The sequence below is a fragment of the Solanum dulcamara genome, chromosome 5, assembly GCF_947179165.1.
Source record: "Solanum dulcamara chromosome 5, daSolDulc1.2, whole genome shotgun sequence".
In the NCBI taxonomy this organism is placed as follows: domain Eukaryota; kingdom Viridiplantae; phylum Streptophyta; class Magnoliopsida; order Solanales; family Solanaceae; genus Solanum; species Solanum dulcamara.
In genome coordinates, this window is record NC_077241.1 from 33,914,713 (window position 1) to 33,931,361 (window position 16,649).

Here is a 16,649-nt window from a genome sequence, read left to right on the forward strand (position 1 = left end):
TGCCTAGAATTTGAAATATGAAGTTGAATCATCATGTTGGCTAAGGACTGGATATCCAAAGCCAAAGGTCACTCCATAGTGAAAATGAAGGATATACGACCCATACTTACAGCCTTCTTACTCAAGGCACCCATTAATACATTCGCCTTGCCTAAATAGTAGAGAATAGAGAGATTTTCCTCCTCCAGGAGCTCAATCCAATGGCGCTGCCTTAAATTTAGGTCTTTCTGGATCATAATATACTGAAGTCTCCTATGATAAGTGTAGATCTCATAATGGAATTTATACAAGTAATGCCTTCATATCTTAAGTGTAAAAACTACCGCCGCTAACTCCATGTAATAAGTGGGGTAGTTTTGCTCATACAGCTTAAGCTGCATTGACGTATAATAAATAACTCATCCATACTATATAATCCAAATCAATGTGAGATGCATCGTAATACACGATAAAACCCTCGCCCTTAATAAGAAAAAGTAATATAGGAGTGGTGGTAAGTAAATCCTTGAGCTTTTAAAAGCTCAACTCACACTCCTTAGACAACTCAAATGGGACATCCTAATGAGTCAAATGATTTAATGGCACTATAATGGTAGAGAAGCGCTCAATAAGTTGATAATTTTAACCCGCTAGTCCGACAAACCTGTGAATCTCAGTAATAGACGTGGGCCTGGTCAAATCTAGAATAGCCTCAATCTTTATCAAATTACCAATATTCCATCCTTGGACACCACATGCCATAAGAATTCGACTAAAGCAAGAAATTGAACTTTGAGAACTTGGAATAAAGCTGCTGGTTTTTCAAAGTCAAGAGCACTAATCTCAAAGGTTGCTCATGCTCACTCTGGCTCTGCAAGTATACCAAAATGTATGGCTGAATACATAGATCATCAAGTCCATGAAGGTGGTAATGGCATTAGCCGGCCCAAACGACATCACTAGGAACTCATAGTGGTCATATTGAGTCCTAAATATAGTCTTAGGGATGTCCGCTGCCCTAATCCTCATTTGATGGTAATCAAATCTCAAGTCAATCTTGGTAAACAGGGTGCCACCTTGAAGTTGATCAAAAAGGTCATCAATAAAAGGCATGGGGTAATGGTTCTTCGCCATCACCTTATTCGACTACCTGTAATCAAAACACATCCGTATAGTATTTTCCTTCTTCTTTATAAATTGGACTGGGGAACCCCAAGGAGAAATGCTAGGCTGAATAAAGACTTTACCTAAGAGGTTCTAAGGCTGAAAACTGAGTTCTTTGAGCTATTTGAGGGCCATCCGATATGGTAGAATGAAATAGGACGGGTGCTTAGTTCCAAGTCTATAGCAAAATCAATATCATGCTCTGCGGATAGGCAAGGTAGGTCGATAGGAAACACATCTACAAACTTCCAGACTATAGGAACCGAATCAACTAAAGGGCCCTATTAACTTACATCCCATACATAGGCAAAATAAGCTAAGCACCCCAAAGAAACCAACCACTAAGCCCTCATAAAAAAAAATATCCCCGTCGGTGTGCAACTATAGGCTCCTTACCACAACACTGGAGAAATATCAAGCATGGCTAAGGTAATAGTTTTAGTGTAGCATTCCAAGACTGCATGGTAGGGAGATAACCATTCCATGCCAAGAATCACATAGAAATCAACCATATTAAGCAATATTAGATCAAATCTTATATCATAACCCTAGATAGTCAACAAGAAAGCTCGAAATACCTTATTCACTACTATGGACTCACCCATTGGGTTCGAAACATGAACTAAATTTTCCAAGAACTACAAACTCATACTCTAACATAGAGCATATTACACAAAAACATATAAAAATGTGGAACCTGGATCAAATAGCACTGTTGCAGGTTGATGGCATAATAAAAGCATACCTATAATGACATCGTTAGATGTATCTGCATCTTCCCTCACTGGGGTTGAATCAAAATAGGCCTAAGTACCTTCTCTTCGTGAATCTAATCTACTAATTGACCTGCCTCCCCGTGCTCCACCTCTGGCTCCTTGTCAGCTACCTCGATGATGTAGTATCGAGACCTATTATAGCTGCCCTGGTGGCGAGCCATCCTTTTACTTCCCCTGTAGGACTCCTGGCGAATGTTCTCTATAGTTTGAGCATGATCCACCATATCCAAAAAGTATGGCCATTCAAAGCCATAGGGTTTGTCTCAATCCTCAACTGAAACATAACTCTACGCACCGAACAACACACTATCTTCTCCAAAGTGAGCAAAATCATAGTGAAATGGTGTGATAGCTTACGAAACCTCACCTCATACTTTGAGACAGTCATGGAGACCTGCTACAACCTAGAGAACTGATCCTGGAGTTTGTATCTGACACTTCATGGTGTATACCAATCCAATAAAGGCCTCCAAAAACTCCCTTACGATACCAGTGGTTATCCAATAGGTCTACTATGTAGATACGAGTGCACCTTAATCTGGCTGGCAAAAGAATTAGTCAGCGGTGAAGTACACTCTTCTAGACTACAAAAGTCCTAAGGACTGAAGCTGCTTTTGGCATGTAATCAGAAAATCGTGTGCGTCCTCTTTTATAGCTCTAGAGAAATGGCCCCATCACCTATATTAGGTTGATTGGCAGCGGGGGCTAGTGGTCGTGAAACCTGTGGAAATGCAGTTTCAAAATGAGGTCTTGGGGATTGTTCTTGGATATTTTTATGTTTATTTCTCTTTCTTTTCCTTATTATCATTTTTCTCTTCATATGTTCTCTTCCACTTATTATCCTACTGCTTTTGATTCTGGGTTAGAGATTAGGCTTACCTACTTGTGAGTTATAGTAGGTGACATCATCACGTTGAAATCATTTCGTGATATAGGATCTATATCAAATGTGATGCAAAAGTAGGGGTGAGTCGCATCCACATGTACTCAATAGGTTTGATTGACTCACTATAAAGAATTAATCAAACTTATGAAATAAGCTAAGGGAGGTTTCCACTGACATAGAAAAAAGTCCCACTCCAGCATCTATGTTTCCAATTTATACAGAATATCAAGAGTAAAGTACATTTATAGGGACAATTCAATATTACATATAATTAGATAAGTCAAATAATTAAATGAGTAATGTTATGCAATGGAATGAAATGATGCAATGATGTGGTGGTATAGTGGAATCAAGGTTGTTACACAATGTTTCATATACACCTATCGAGATAAGGCCTCCAGACAAGGACCTATGAGGGACTCACAATCCCTACACCAAATCATAATATCAATATATCATAAACTTGCCACCTAGCTCGTGGTTAAGTATATAAAAAAGTGTCACATTTTCTTTCTCAAAAACAATTTCCACATTTCTCAACTGCCCAAAATCACTAATATGATGAATCAGTATGAATGTATCACAACACACAAGGCATGGAAGCAATAATTAACTCAATAAGTAATACAAGGTTCAAATTTTTTGAAACTCAACCTAAAAATTATATACACCCTTAAATAGATAGTAATGGAAAGGGAAACCATTAAAATAAGAGTTCACCTCTTTTGAAAACTTTTCATTATCTGTTGTCAGGATCCAAGCCTAGGGCATACACACGACACGGTAAATGGGAGACGCGGAGGTACCTCACCCAGACCTCTTAGCATTCATTTAGCTTTTCATAGGTAATGACATTCAGTACCAATAAGCGGAAATACAAAGGGGAATGGGACTAACAGAAAATTAGAACAAGAGTCACTAACAACTTAAAAATATTATCAACTTGTGTCCAAACACACCTCTACTTATAGACTTGGCGGGGACTAAGACATGTTCCTAGCTCACCCTTAATAAAAATGGAAATAAGAACCATGAAAGGTATTCAAAAGTCATTACATAACATAAGAGTGATAAAGGAAAGGAATATTGTTCTCGAAATATAGGAACTCACCAACTAGGTATCCTTCAACAAAATCAACTAGCTACTTGAAGGTAAATATGGAGCAACACCGGCACCTACATGGTGATATCATATAGTCAAAAGAGTATGTGTTAGTACTTTTATTGTACTAAGTATGTAGGCATGCATTAAAATTGAAGAAAATTTAGAACATTAATAAAGTATGGAACATAGTACAATGCATGCATAATCAATAAAGTAAATAACATTTGATAAGTTCATTTGTGGGATAATGACCATAACCTATATTTAAGACCATGCGAGCTATTACATGGAATCTAATATAACCTCTTAGTTGTCATGTGGAGACTATTTGTGGATCCACTACCCTAAGCCTGCAAGGGCTCCTATGTTGGCACCTAGTTAATAAGACAAGGGGTTGCTACTAAGATTCCCTTACTAAATCCCAACTCAATGCCCCATTCGATGCTAAGTCAATCCTACAGAATAGTTTAATATAACACAAGAACATAATCAGTTACATAGCTTTAGATCATCAAAGAATCATTAGGTAGAATAGCTCATTAAAATCTTCTTTGATTCACACAAGTGAGAATAGGACTTTCACAAGTGGAATATATCATTTCATCATTCCTTTATTTCATAAGTGTCCTTTGTATGCTTTCATAAAAAATAATTTTGGAGGCAAAGCTTTCAATTCAAACTTTATTGAAATATAGTGAAACTAGGTGGGTTTTATTCAATCAACTTTAGAATCATTTGAATCAATGCTAGCATGCATGGGAGGAATGAAATGCATAACTTAAGACATCTTTAAAACAATCCACCAATATACTTTAAAAATCATTTTATGCCTTCATAAAAATACCTTTAATACATTAAAGATTTTATGAAATGAAAAGCCAATAGAAATTAAGATGGGTACATAAACTTCATGTAATCAACAACTTATATATTTGGAATCATAATATGAAAACCTATAAAATTCACCATTTGAAATTGAGTTGCTAGGTTAGGAAAATATATGGGCTTTATGGGTGCAAGAACCCATGAATAAGACCCACATACCTTAGGGAACAAGGCCCTAATGCATCTTTGAAAGTTGAGACTTAAAGATCTTGAAATGAAACCGTAGACTTTGTTTGAAATGAAGAAGACTTTGGGAGGAACTTTAAAAGAGGGGGTTTAACAATTTGGGACTAAGTGTGTGAATGAAGGGTTTGGGATAGCACAGGTTCCTTAGATAGGATCAATTCATCCCATAAAATGGCCACACTAAGATGTTAAAATATGGGAAAAGACAAAAATACCCTTTTAAAAGTTAGTCGGATCAGACCCTACGACTCCTCCTTAAGACTCGTAGGACTTTCTATGAGTTGTATAGAGGACTCCTCATGCATGGTCTGATAAAGACCTTGAGGAATGACCCTGATAAATTTCTCTATGACTAATCTCTACGATTCATAGACACTTCTATGAATCATTGAACTGACTCATCTTGCAGGGTTGGAGGAACCCTAAGGACTATGTCTTTGAACTTCCTCTATGACTCGTTCTTATGAGTAGTAGACTCGAGTCGTACAGTAGGGTTTGAGCAACCAGCATGACCATTATATATAGACTTCCCTTTTCACTTAGTCAAATTTCAGACCTCATCCTTTGTCCTACGAGCCACTCCTACGATTGGTAGGAGTTTCTACGAGTCGACTGAGTCGTCGAAGCTCATTCAGTCTATTTTCTAGAATTTATTCCTTCATTTTGAATCTTCAACTTACGGGGTCTTACAATATATTCCCCTTTGGAATATTCATTCTTGAATGAGATTTTACTAATATAGAAATGACATAGAACAAGGATTAGAAACCCAACATCAAGAAAATGGCACTTTGAGATGCATAGAACATGAGATCTTTGAACTTAGCATAAAACATTACTTAAAAATTCAATTCATGAAAATTAATGCACATGAAGACTTAGAAAAACTAGAAACATAAGTCTTAAACAATTCATGAAGAACATATTACCTTAGGCTAGACTAGAATCAAAAGAGATGAGGGTATCGCTTCATTATATCATCTTTCACTTCCCATGTAGAACTTTCAACTTTTTGATTCCTCCAAAGGACTTTGATGGATACAACTTCTTTGTTCCTCAATCTCTTTGACTTGCCGGTCCAAAATTTCAAATGGGAAATCTGTATAGGTTAAGTTATCTTCAACATTCACTATTCCAAAGGCACAATGGAATTTAGATTACCCACATATTTCCTCAACATAGACATATGGAACAGCGAATGAAGCATGGATATTTTGAAAGGCAACTCCAATTCATAAGCAACTTTGCCAAGACATCTCAATATTCTATAAGGCCCTTCATAACTAGGGCTCAATTTCTCCTTCTTACCAAATTGAAGTACACCCTTAATGGGCAAAACCTTCAAGTATACCCAATCATTGACATTAAACTCAAGATCTCTCCTCCTTGTATCGAAATAGGAATTTTTGAACCGCCTTCAATCTCTCTCTAATGAAGCTCACCTTATCCAAAGAATCAAGCCCCAAATATTGAACCAAAAAGGTAATCTCACCCATTTCAAACCAACCAACTGCAGACCATACAAATCCTCAAATGGTGCCATCTCTATACCTGAGTGGTAAATATTATTATAGGCAAACTAAATAAGTGGTAGATGATCATCCAAACTCCCTTTCAACTCTAACACACAAGTTCTTAACATATCATCTAGTGTTTGAATTATTCATTTGGCCTGCCCATCGGTTTGAGGATAAATGTGATACTAAGCTTCATTTTGGTACCAAGAACCCTTTGAAATGGTAATTGGGTACCACGATCCAAAATAATCTACAAGGGCACACCATGCATCCTTACTAATTCCCAAATGTACAACTTAGCATAATGCTCGACACTATAGGAGGTCTTCACTAGTAGAAAGTGAGCTGACTATTTTATTTTATCAATAATCACCCGAATCAAATCGTAATGTTTTTTAGTACAAGGCAAACCCACTACAAATTCCATGTTCACATCTTCCCACTTCCAAGTAGGTATTTCAATGTCTTGTGCTAATCCACCCGACCTTTGATGTCTAACCTTAACTTGTTGGGAATTTGGACATTAAGCCATGAACCTTGCTATGTCCTCTTTCATGCCACCCCACCAATAAAGATATTTTAATTCTTGGTACATTTTAGTCAAACTAGGATGAATAGAGTATGAAGAATTATGAGCCTCCTTCAAGATCAAATTCTTAAGTCCATCAACATCTGGAACAAATAACCGACCTTAGTAGTGAAGTACCACATTTCCCTTTTGTGAAAAAAATTCTACTTTCTTTTTTTTTCACCCACTTGTTTAACTCTACTAAAGTCGGGTCAAGGTGTTTTTTGGACATAATATCGACCAGCAAAGAAGATTCGAACCCTTTCTAAACAAACATACTACCATCGTCGAAACCACTCAATTTTTCCCTCATTATAGTAAACCAATGAACATCCTTCACCAACTCCTTCTTCCTTTAATTAACATGAGCAACACTCCCCATAGACACTCTACTAAGTGCATCGGCAACCATATTGTCTTTACTTGGATAATAGTGCACACTCATGTCGCAGTTCTTGAGGAGTTCAAGACACCTCTTTTACCTTAAATTGAGGTCCTTTTGGGTGAACACATCTTGGAGACTTTTGTGATTAGTGAACACATCCACATGTACTCCATAGAGTTAATGCCTCCAAATATTTAAAGAAAAAACAATGACCGCTAACTCAATATCATGGGTCGGGTAGTTGTGCTTGTGCACCTTCAATTGCCTAGAAGCATAAGCTACAAACTTGCCATTTTGCATCAAGAAACAACTCAAACAAAACCTTGAAGCAATGTTTTAAACTTTGGAAACTCCTCTCACATTCATCCATTCATATGAACTTTTCCTTCTTTTAAGTCAGCTTTGTTATAGGAGATGAGATAGAATAGAACCCTTCAATGAACCTTATATAATACCTGGCTAGACCCAAAAACCTCCTAATTTCTAAAAGAGACAATAATCTAGTCTAATTCCTCACCGCCTCCATTTTGTTAAGATAAAACTTGATCCCATTACCAACACTATGTGACTAAGAAATGCCACCTCTTTCAAACAAAAAATCACATTTTTTAAACTTGGCAAACAATTGCCTATCCCTTATGTTTTGAAGTACGACTCTCAAATGATCTATGTTCTCCCTCACCTAGAGAGTAAATTAATATGGCATCAATGAAAACCACAAAAAAGTATGAAGTTAGGGTTTTAACACCTTATTCATTAGATCCATGAACACTGTCGGTACATTCATTAATCAAAACGACATGACCAAAAATTGAAAGTGACCATACCGTTCTCAAAATGTCGTCTTTGGAATGTCACACTCCCTTAAATTAGTTGAATATAGCCAGATAAGAGATCAGTTTTAGAGAAATGAATAGCCTCTTACAATTGGTCGAATAGATCATCTATCCCAAGAATTGAATATTTGTTCTTAATGGTCACCTTATTCAATTGCCAGTAGTCTATACACATTCGAAGTGACCCCTCCTTCTTCATTAAAAACAACACAGGAGCACCTTATAGTGAAATACTTGGCCTTATGAACCCTTTCTTCATAAAGTCATTTAATTGTTCCAATTAATTCCACCAAGGCCATTTGGTAGGGAGAAATAGAAATAGGTTGGGTATCGAATAGAATATTGATACCCAAATCAACTTCCTCTTTGGGAGGGACATCGGGTAAATCATCAGGAAAGACATAGGGAAACTCATCAACTATGGGGTCCGACTCAAGAGAAGAACTTTCGGAGTCAAAATCCCTAACTCTCATGATGTGGTAGATGCAACCCTTAGAAATCAACTTTTAGGCCATAAGACTAGAAATAAACTTACCCTTCAATACTGAATTACTACCCTTCTATTTAGGAATAGACTCATTTGGGAATTTAAACTTGACTCTATGAGTTCTATAATATATAGAAGCATAAGATGCATGCAACCAATCCATACAAAGAATAACAACAAAATTTACCATGTCAAGATCAAGGAGATCACAAGGAACAACTTTATGCAAGATAGACACATGACACCCTTTATAGACCTTTCTATTAACAACTGATTCACCAACCAGGGTAGACACCAAATAGGGCTCTACTAATATTTTGAGTAACACAACAAACCTATTAGCAAATAATGGAGTAAAAAATGACAAATTGGCACCTGGATGTGATAATGCATACACATCAAAAGTAAAGAACTTTAACATACCGATAAATATGTTGGGTGCTTTCTCAACCTCTTGACTCCCATGCAAAGGATAAAAAGAGTTGATGTGTTGGACACTTCCTTAAGCTTGTTGACCATGAGTAGTTTGGCTTTTAGGACTACCACCACCCCCTCTTTGGGAGGGACATCGGGTAAATCATCAGGAAAGACATAGGGAAACTCATCAACTATGGGGTCCGACTCAAGAGAAGAACTTTCGGAGTCAAAATCCCTAACTCTCATGATGTGGTAGATGCAACCCTTAGAAATCAACTTTTAGGCCATAAGACTAGAAATAAACTTACCCTTCAATACTGAATTACTACCCTTCTATTTAGGAATAGACTCATTTGGGAATTTAAACTTGACTCTATGAGTTCTATAATATATAGAAGCATAAGATGCATGCAACCAATCCATACAAAGAATAACAACAAAATTTACCATGTCAAGATCAAGGAGATCACAAGGAACAACTTTATGCAAGATAGACACATGACACCCTTTATAGACCTTTCTATTAACAACTGATTCACCAACCAGGGTAGACACCAAATAGGGCTCTACTAATATTTTGAGTAACACAACAAACCTATTAGCAAATAATGGAGTAAAAAATGACAAATTGGCACCTGGATGTGATAATGCATACACATCAAAAGTAAAGAACTTTAACATACCGATAAATATGTTGGGTGCTTTCTCAACCTCTTGACTCCCATGCAAAGGATAAAAAGAGTTGATGTGTTGGACACTTCCTTAAGCTTGTTGACCATGAGTAGTTTGGCTTTTAGGACTACCACCACCCCCTCTACAATCTCTAGCTAAATGGACCAGTTTAGCACACTTGAAGCATGCATCGAAGTTGGCTAAGCATTCCTCTTTGTGAGTCTTCCACACTTCTTGCAAGCGAGGAAAGCTTGAGTACCAACATTCTCTCTTGGAACCATAAAGTAAGAACCCTTATCCTTTTTGAACCTTGGAGGATGAGTATTAGTGGAGCCTTGCCCCATAAATTGTTGCCCACCTTTGCCCTTTCCACTACTACCATAACCGAACCTTTAATGATTGAACCCTCCACCATCAACTCTACCCTTCTTGAACCCTCTTGACCTCTCCCTCAACTTCTCTTCCTTAATTTGTTCTTCATATGTCACGAGTCGGTAGATTCCCATATCTTTGACCAACATGGGCGTCTTTCACTCTTTGGATACCAAATAAGAAACTCAGAAAATAAACTTTCTGATCCTATCTCTTCTGTCAGAGGCTATAAAACGAGCATACTTAGACAATTTAGTCAATTTGAAGGAATATTCCCTCACACTCATGCCCTCTTGGCACGATTAATGAACTCTTGAATCTTTAACTCCGTTATCTCCAAAATAAAGAAATGATCTAGAAAGGCTTCCTTCAATTCTTCCCATTCTGTGGGATCTATATCTTCATCCCTATCAACAACCTAGTGCTCATACCAAACCCTTTCCACACCTTTGAGTTGATAGGCTACTAGCTTAGCCTTCTCATTTGGAGACACTCTCATGATAGCCACAATCTGATATACTTCCTCAATAAAATCAATAGGGTCCTCATGTACCTTGTAACCATCACACTCGAGTGAATTCATTCTCTTAAAGTCTCATATCCTAGAAGTTGGAGTAAGAACATGAGATGGACGAGGAGGAGGAATAATGCCTTGGTTAGTTTAGTTTCTATTGCTTGTGCCAACAAAATGATGATGTTGTAAAATTCCACATGTAACTCCTTCCTCATGATGTCGAGCTTTAGGAACTGAAGAAACTTGGTCCTCATCTTTAACTGTCATGACCCAAGTCTAGGTCCTAGACGTAACACGATGAATGAGACACTCGGAAATGCCTCATCCAAGCGTCTTAGCAATTATTAAGCATTTCATTGGTAATGATAAACAAATTAATCGGAAGCATAAGGTATATAGGGACTAAAAGGCTTCACAATAATAATAGTCAAAGACAACATAACATCCTTTACTATGTCTAACAATACATTCTACATTAAGAATTGGTGGGGGGCAAAGACATGTCCCTAGCTCACCCTCAAAGTTAAGTCAAATATAACAAACTTAATTTAATGTCTAAACATAAGCTAGATAAGAGAGGAGTGTCATTCATGGAACATGGGAACTCATAAAAGTGGTATCCTTCAATACTCATCTTAGGCATGGGGAGTAGAGTGTAGAGTAACATCGGTCTCTACATGGTGATACCATGTAGGCAAAAGTATGTGTTAGTACTTTAAATGTACTATATATATGAGTATGGTATGAAATGAAGAACATAAGAGAGAGACATGAATATACAATATGCATAAGTTAATGCAAGCATGATAAATTATTACGTGAATCCTTAAAACATTCATTTTTTGAGGAAGCGACCTTAATCGACATTTAAGACTATGTGAGCTACTACATAGAATCCAATATATCCCCCTACGTTGGAACGGAGAGACTACTTGCTAGGTAGAACTCCGATCAACTTTAAATTTCTTTTACCTTTAAGTTTAATGGCTAATCGTGGATCCACTAGCCTAAAATAGCCAACAAAGGCCCCTATAGTGGCATATAGTTAATGCAACAAGAGACTTTACTTAAGGACCCCTTTGCTCGAGCCACCATCTACATTCTACATTCGGTGCTACATCAAGTCCCATGGAATAAAATTTCAACATTAATATAATATAAGCATCATATAACTTTAACATTAAAACATCAATTGATGGAATAGCTAATTAAAACCATTCATTAGATTCAATGCGATAATGTTCATATCACATTGAAACCTTACTTTGGCTAAAATCCCTTCATCAATCACTCATTCCATAAAGACTCCCTTCCATAAGCATTTACTTCATAACCTTCATTTGGACTCAAACTTAATTTCAACTTTGCTTTATCATAGGAAACTAGGTGGATTCATTTCGTAAAAACCATTCAATGCCTTTAAAGAATTTTTGCATGCATGAGAGTAATGGAAATGCATAAAATACACATTCTTACAACCCACCATATATATCTTAAAACTCTTTTCAAGCCTTGACATAATCACTTTAATAAAATCATAACTTCATCAAATCAAGAGTCAATATCTATCAATATATTTAAAGAAACTTCAAATATATCATAATTTATGCATTTAAAGTCATCATGTAGAAGCCCATAAGATTTTTTCATTTTGAATTGAAATGCTAGGTTAAGAAAACATTTGAGCTCTATGGTTGGAAGGACCCATGGTTGAAAAACCATATACCTTGAGTAAAATGAAATCAGTAAGAACACGTGAGGAAGAAAGGATTCTTGATTGCCCTGAATTTAGAAACCCTAGCCTTGCCTTGAAGACCTTGAAAAAAGTTGAGAGGGGAGGACTTGTGTTGGAGAAGTTAGAGTAAAAGAAATGAGGGATTTTAATGGTCTAGGGTCATTATATAGGTGAATGTTTTCCTTAAAAAAGACACCACTTTGGGTTAAAATGCAGGAAAAGACCAAAATGTCCCTTTAAAGATCTGGCCGGAAGAGACTTCACAAGGACATTTCATGGTCCGTGGTGCTTACCACTATTCGTGGTGGGGTCCCGTGATAAAGGAGAAATTCAAAAAAGAGACTTGTAGGGTAGTCTCTGAAGTTTCTTCACGGACATCTTGACGCTCTGTGAAATGCATCACAGCCCATCTAGGGTGACCGTGGTGTAGGTCCTGGAGTAGGCCTGCAGAAGTGGCCACCACAGACCACTACAAAGTCCATGATAGTCTCCATAGCCATGGTGGTCTTCCATAGACCCTTCCTTGGGAAGATTCATGAGGACATTGGGTAGGTCTCACCACAGAGGGTTTCACGGCCCATGGTCATCCATTGAGGTTCGTCTACTGGAGATTGAGCTTATGAATCCCTCCCACGGTTGCACACCGTGGTTCGTGAAGGCTTTCGTGGTCAACTTCTGAGCTAGGTTTTTGCAACTTTTTTGAGAATTCGTCCATGGTTTCTTGTTGTAGGACCTTTCAAATTTTTGAGGTCTTACAATATCTCCCTCTTGGAAACATTCGTCCTTGAATGAGAATCATTGACATAGAAAATCACAGGCATGAGGACTAGGAACAAAACATATATATAATGACACATAAAATGCATTAACCAAGAGATCTTTAAACTTAAACATAAAACATAACTTTAAAATTCAACTTCGTGAACATGCATGCATATGAAGACTAAGGAAAAACTGAAACATAAGAATCTTATACATTTGAACATGAATGACTTATTACAGTAGGCTTTAGTAGAATGAAAAAGATAGGGATAACGTTTCCTCGTATTTGCTTCCGCTTCCCATGTAACATGTTTTACTTGTTGATTCCTCCAAAGGACTTTAACGGAAACAACTTCTTTGTTCCACAATCTTTTGAGTGGCCGGTCAAAAATTTCAATTGGGACTTCTTCATAGGTCAAATTCTCCTCAACATTCACACCTCAAAAGTCACAATGGAGTTAGGGTCTGACACACATTTTCTCAATATTAACACATGGAACACTGGGTGAATCATGGTCATTTCCGAAGGTAATTCCAACTCACACACAACTTTGTCAACCCGCTTTAGGATTTAATAAGGCCCTACATACCTAGGGTTCAATTTTCCTTTCTTACCAAACTGAACCAAACCTTTCATGGGTGAAACCTTAATCTACATTAAATTCAAGATCCCTTCTCTTAGTGTCGGAATATGACTTTTGATGACTTTGAGCTATTTTCAACCTTTCTCTAATGATATTTCTCCAAAGTATCAAGTAACAAATTGGTACCTAACAAGTTCATCTAACCTACTTCAAACTAACCAATTAGGGATCTACATCTCCTCCCATATAAAGCCTCAAACAGAGCCATCTCAATACTCGAGTGGTAGCTATTATTTTAAGAAAATTCAATGAGCGGTATGTAATCAACCCAATTCCCTTTCAACTCCAACAAACAATCCCTTAACATATCCTCTAGGGTTTGAATTGTCAATTCGGCTTGCCCATCGGTTTGACAATAGAATGTAGTGCTTAAATTTACTTTATTATCGAGGCCCTTTTTGTAATGATCTCCAAGAGTGAGAAATGAATTAAGTACCACAATCCAAAATGATTGATAGTGGCACACCATGCAATCTGAACAACTCCCAAATATACAACTCTGCATAATTTTTGGCCCTATTAGAAGTCTTAACCGGTAGGAAGTGATTCGACTTAGTCATTCTATCAACAATCATCCAAATAGAATCATGTCTCTTTCGAGTATGAGGCAAACCCACTAAAAATACATATTCACATCTTCGCATTTCCATGTAGGGATTCGAATATCTTGGGTTAGACCACCCTGCCTTTGATGTTTGGGCTTCACTTGTTGACAATTCGGACATTCGGACACTAACCTTGCTCTGTCCTTCTTCATGCCACCCCACCAATATAACTCTTTCATGTCTGGATATATTTTTGTCAAATTAGGGTGAATAGAGTATGCAGAATTATGTGCATCCGTCATTACCAAACTCCTTAGGCCATCCACATCCGGAACACATAACTGACCTTGGTAATATAAGACCTCATCTCCCCCTTGGGAAAATATCTCTACCTTCTATTCCTTCACCAACATCTTTAACTCGATAAGTGTTCGGTCAAGGTTTTTTTTTGACTTTACATCCACTACCAAAGAGGATTTAGACCTATTTTTGACAATAATACGATCATCATTGATACCACACAACTTTACCCTTAATCGATCTAACTGGTGAACCTCTTTAACCAACTCCCTCTTTCCTTCATCAACATGGGACACACTCGAAAAAAAAAAAAAAAAAAAAAAAAAAAAAAAAAAAAAAAAAAAAAAAAAAACATGGGACACACTCCCCACAAATAGTCTACTAAGTGCATCGGTAACCACATTGTCTTTACGCAAATAATAATGTACACTCATGTCATAATCCTTGAGTAGATGTAGTATCCTTCGTTTTCTTAGATTGAGGTCCATTTGGGTGAACACATATTGAAGGCTTTTATGATTGGTATACACATCTACATGTACCCCATAGATGTAGTGCCGCCAAATTTTCGAAGCAAAAACCACGTCGTCCAACTCAAGATCATGGGTAGGATAGTAATGCTCATACAGTTTCAATTGCATAGAAGAATAGGCTATGACCTTATCATTTTGCATTAATACACAACCCAAACCAATATTCGAAGCATCACAATAAACCAAAAACCCTTCTAATCCTTCTGGTAGAGTCAAAATAGGAGCGGAGGTAAGTTGATCTTTTAAAGATTGGAAACTCCTTTCACACTTATCCGTCCATTTGATTTTTTCCTTATTTTGAATCAACATTGTCATAGGAGATGAGACAGAAGAAAACCCTTCAATGAATCTTCTATAGTTAATGACAGGACCCAAGAAGCTTCTAATGTCCAGATGAGACAATAGTCTAGGCAAATTCTTGAACGCCTCAATTTTCTTAAGATTTACCTTGATCCCCTCACAGTACACTATGTGACCAAGAAAGGCCACCTTTTTCAGCTAAAACTCACACTTGCTAAATTTTGCGAACAATTGCCTATCCCTCAATGTTTGAAGAACAACCCTCAAATGATCCTTCTATTCTTTCTCACTCTAAGAGTAGATCAAACCATCATCAATGAATACCATAACAAAGGTATCAAGGTATGGTTTGAACTCCCCATTCATTAGGTCCATGAACACCACTGGCGCATTCGTCAACCCAAAACTCATTACCACAAACTCGAAGTCACCATACCTAGTCCAGAATGCCATCTTAGGAATGTCACACTCCCTCACCTTTTCTTGGTGATAGCCAGACCGAAGGTTGATCTGAGAAAGTGACTTGCCCCTTGCAGTTGATCAAACAAGTCATCTATCATAGGAAGCAGGTACTTGTTCTTAATAGTCACTTTATTCAATTGCTGGTAGTCTATTCAAATTCAAAGCAACCCATCCTTCTTTCTAACAAATAGAATGAGGCACCCCACGAATAAATACTTGGTCTTATGAACTTCTTTTCTAACGAATCCTTTAATTGTCCCTTCAATTACTTCAATTCTATTAGAGCCATTCGGTAAGAAGAAAATAGAGATAGGTTGGGTATTGGGAGGAGATCAATACCAAAATTAACGTTTCTTTCTAGAGGGACACCGGGAAGGTCATCGGTAAAGACATTGGGAACTCATTGAATATGGGGACCGACTCAAGAGGAGGACTTTTAGAGTCGACATCCATAATTTTCACTATGTGGTAAAAGAAACCCTTAGCAATCTATTTTCGAGCCTTAAGACAAGAAATGAATCTTCCCTTCACCACCGAATCATGACCCTCCCATTCTAGAATGAACTTAATAAGGAATGAAAACTTGACTCGACGAGTCTTATAATCTATAGTAGCATAA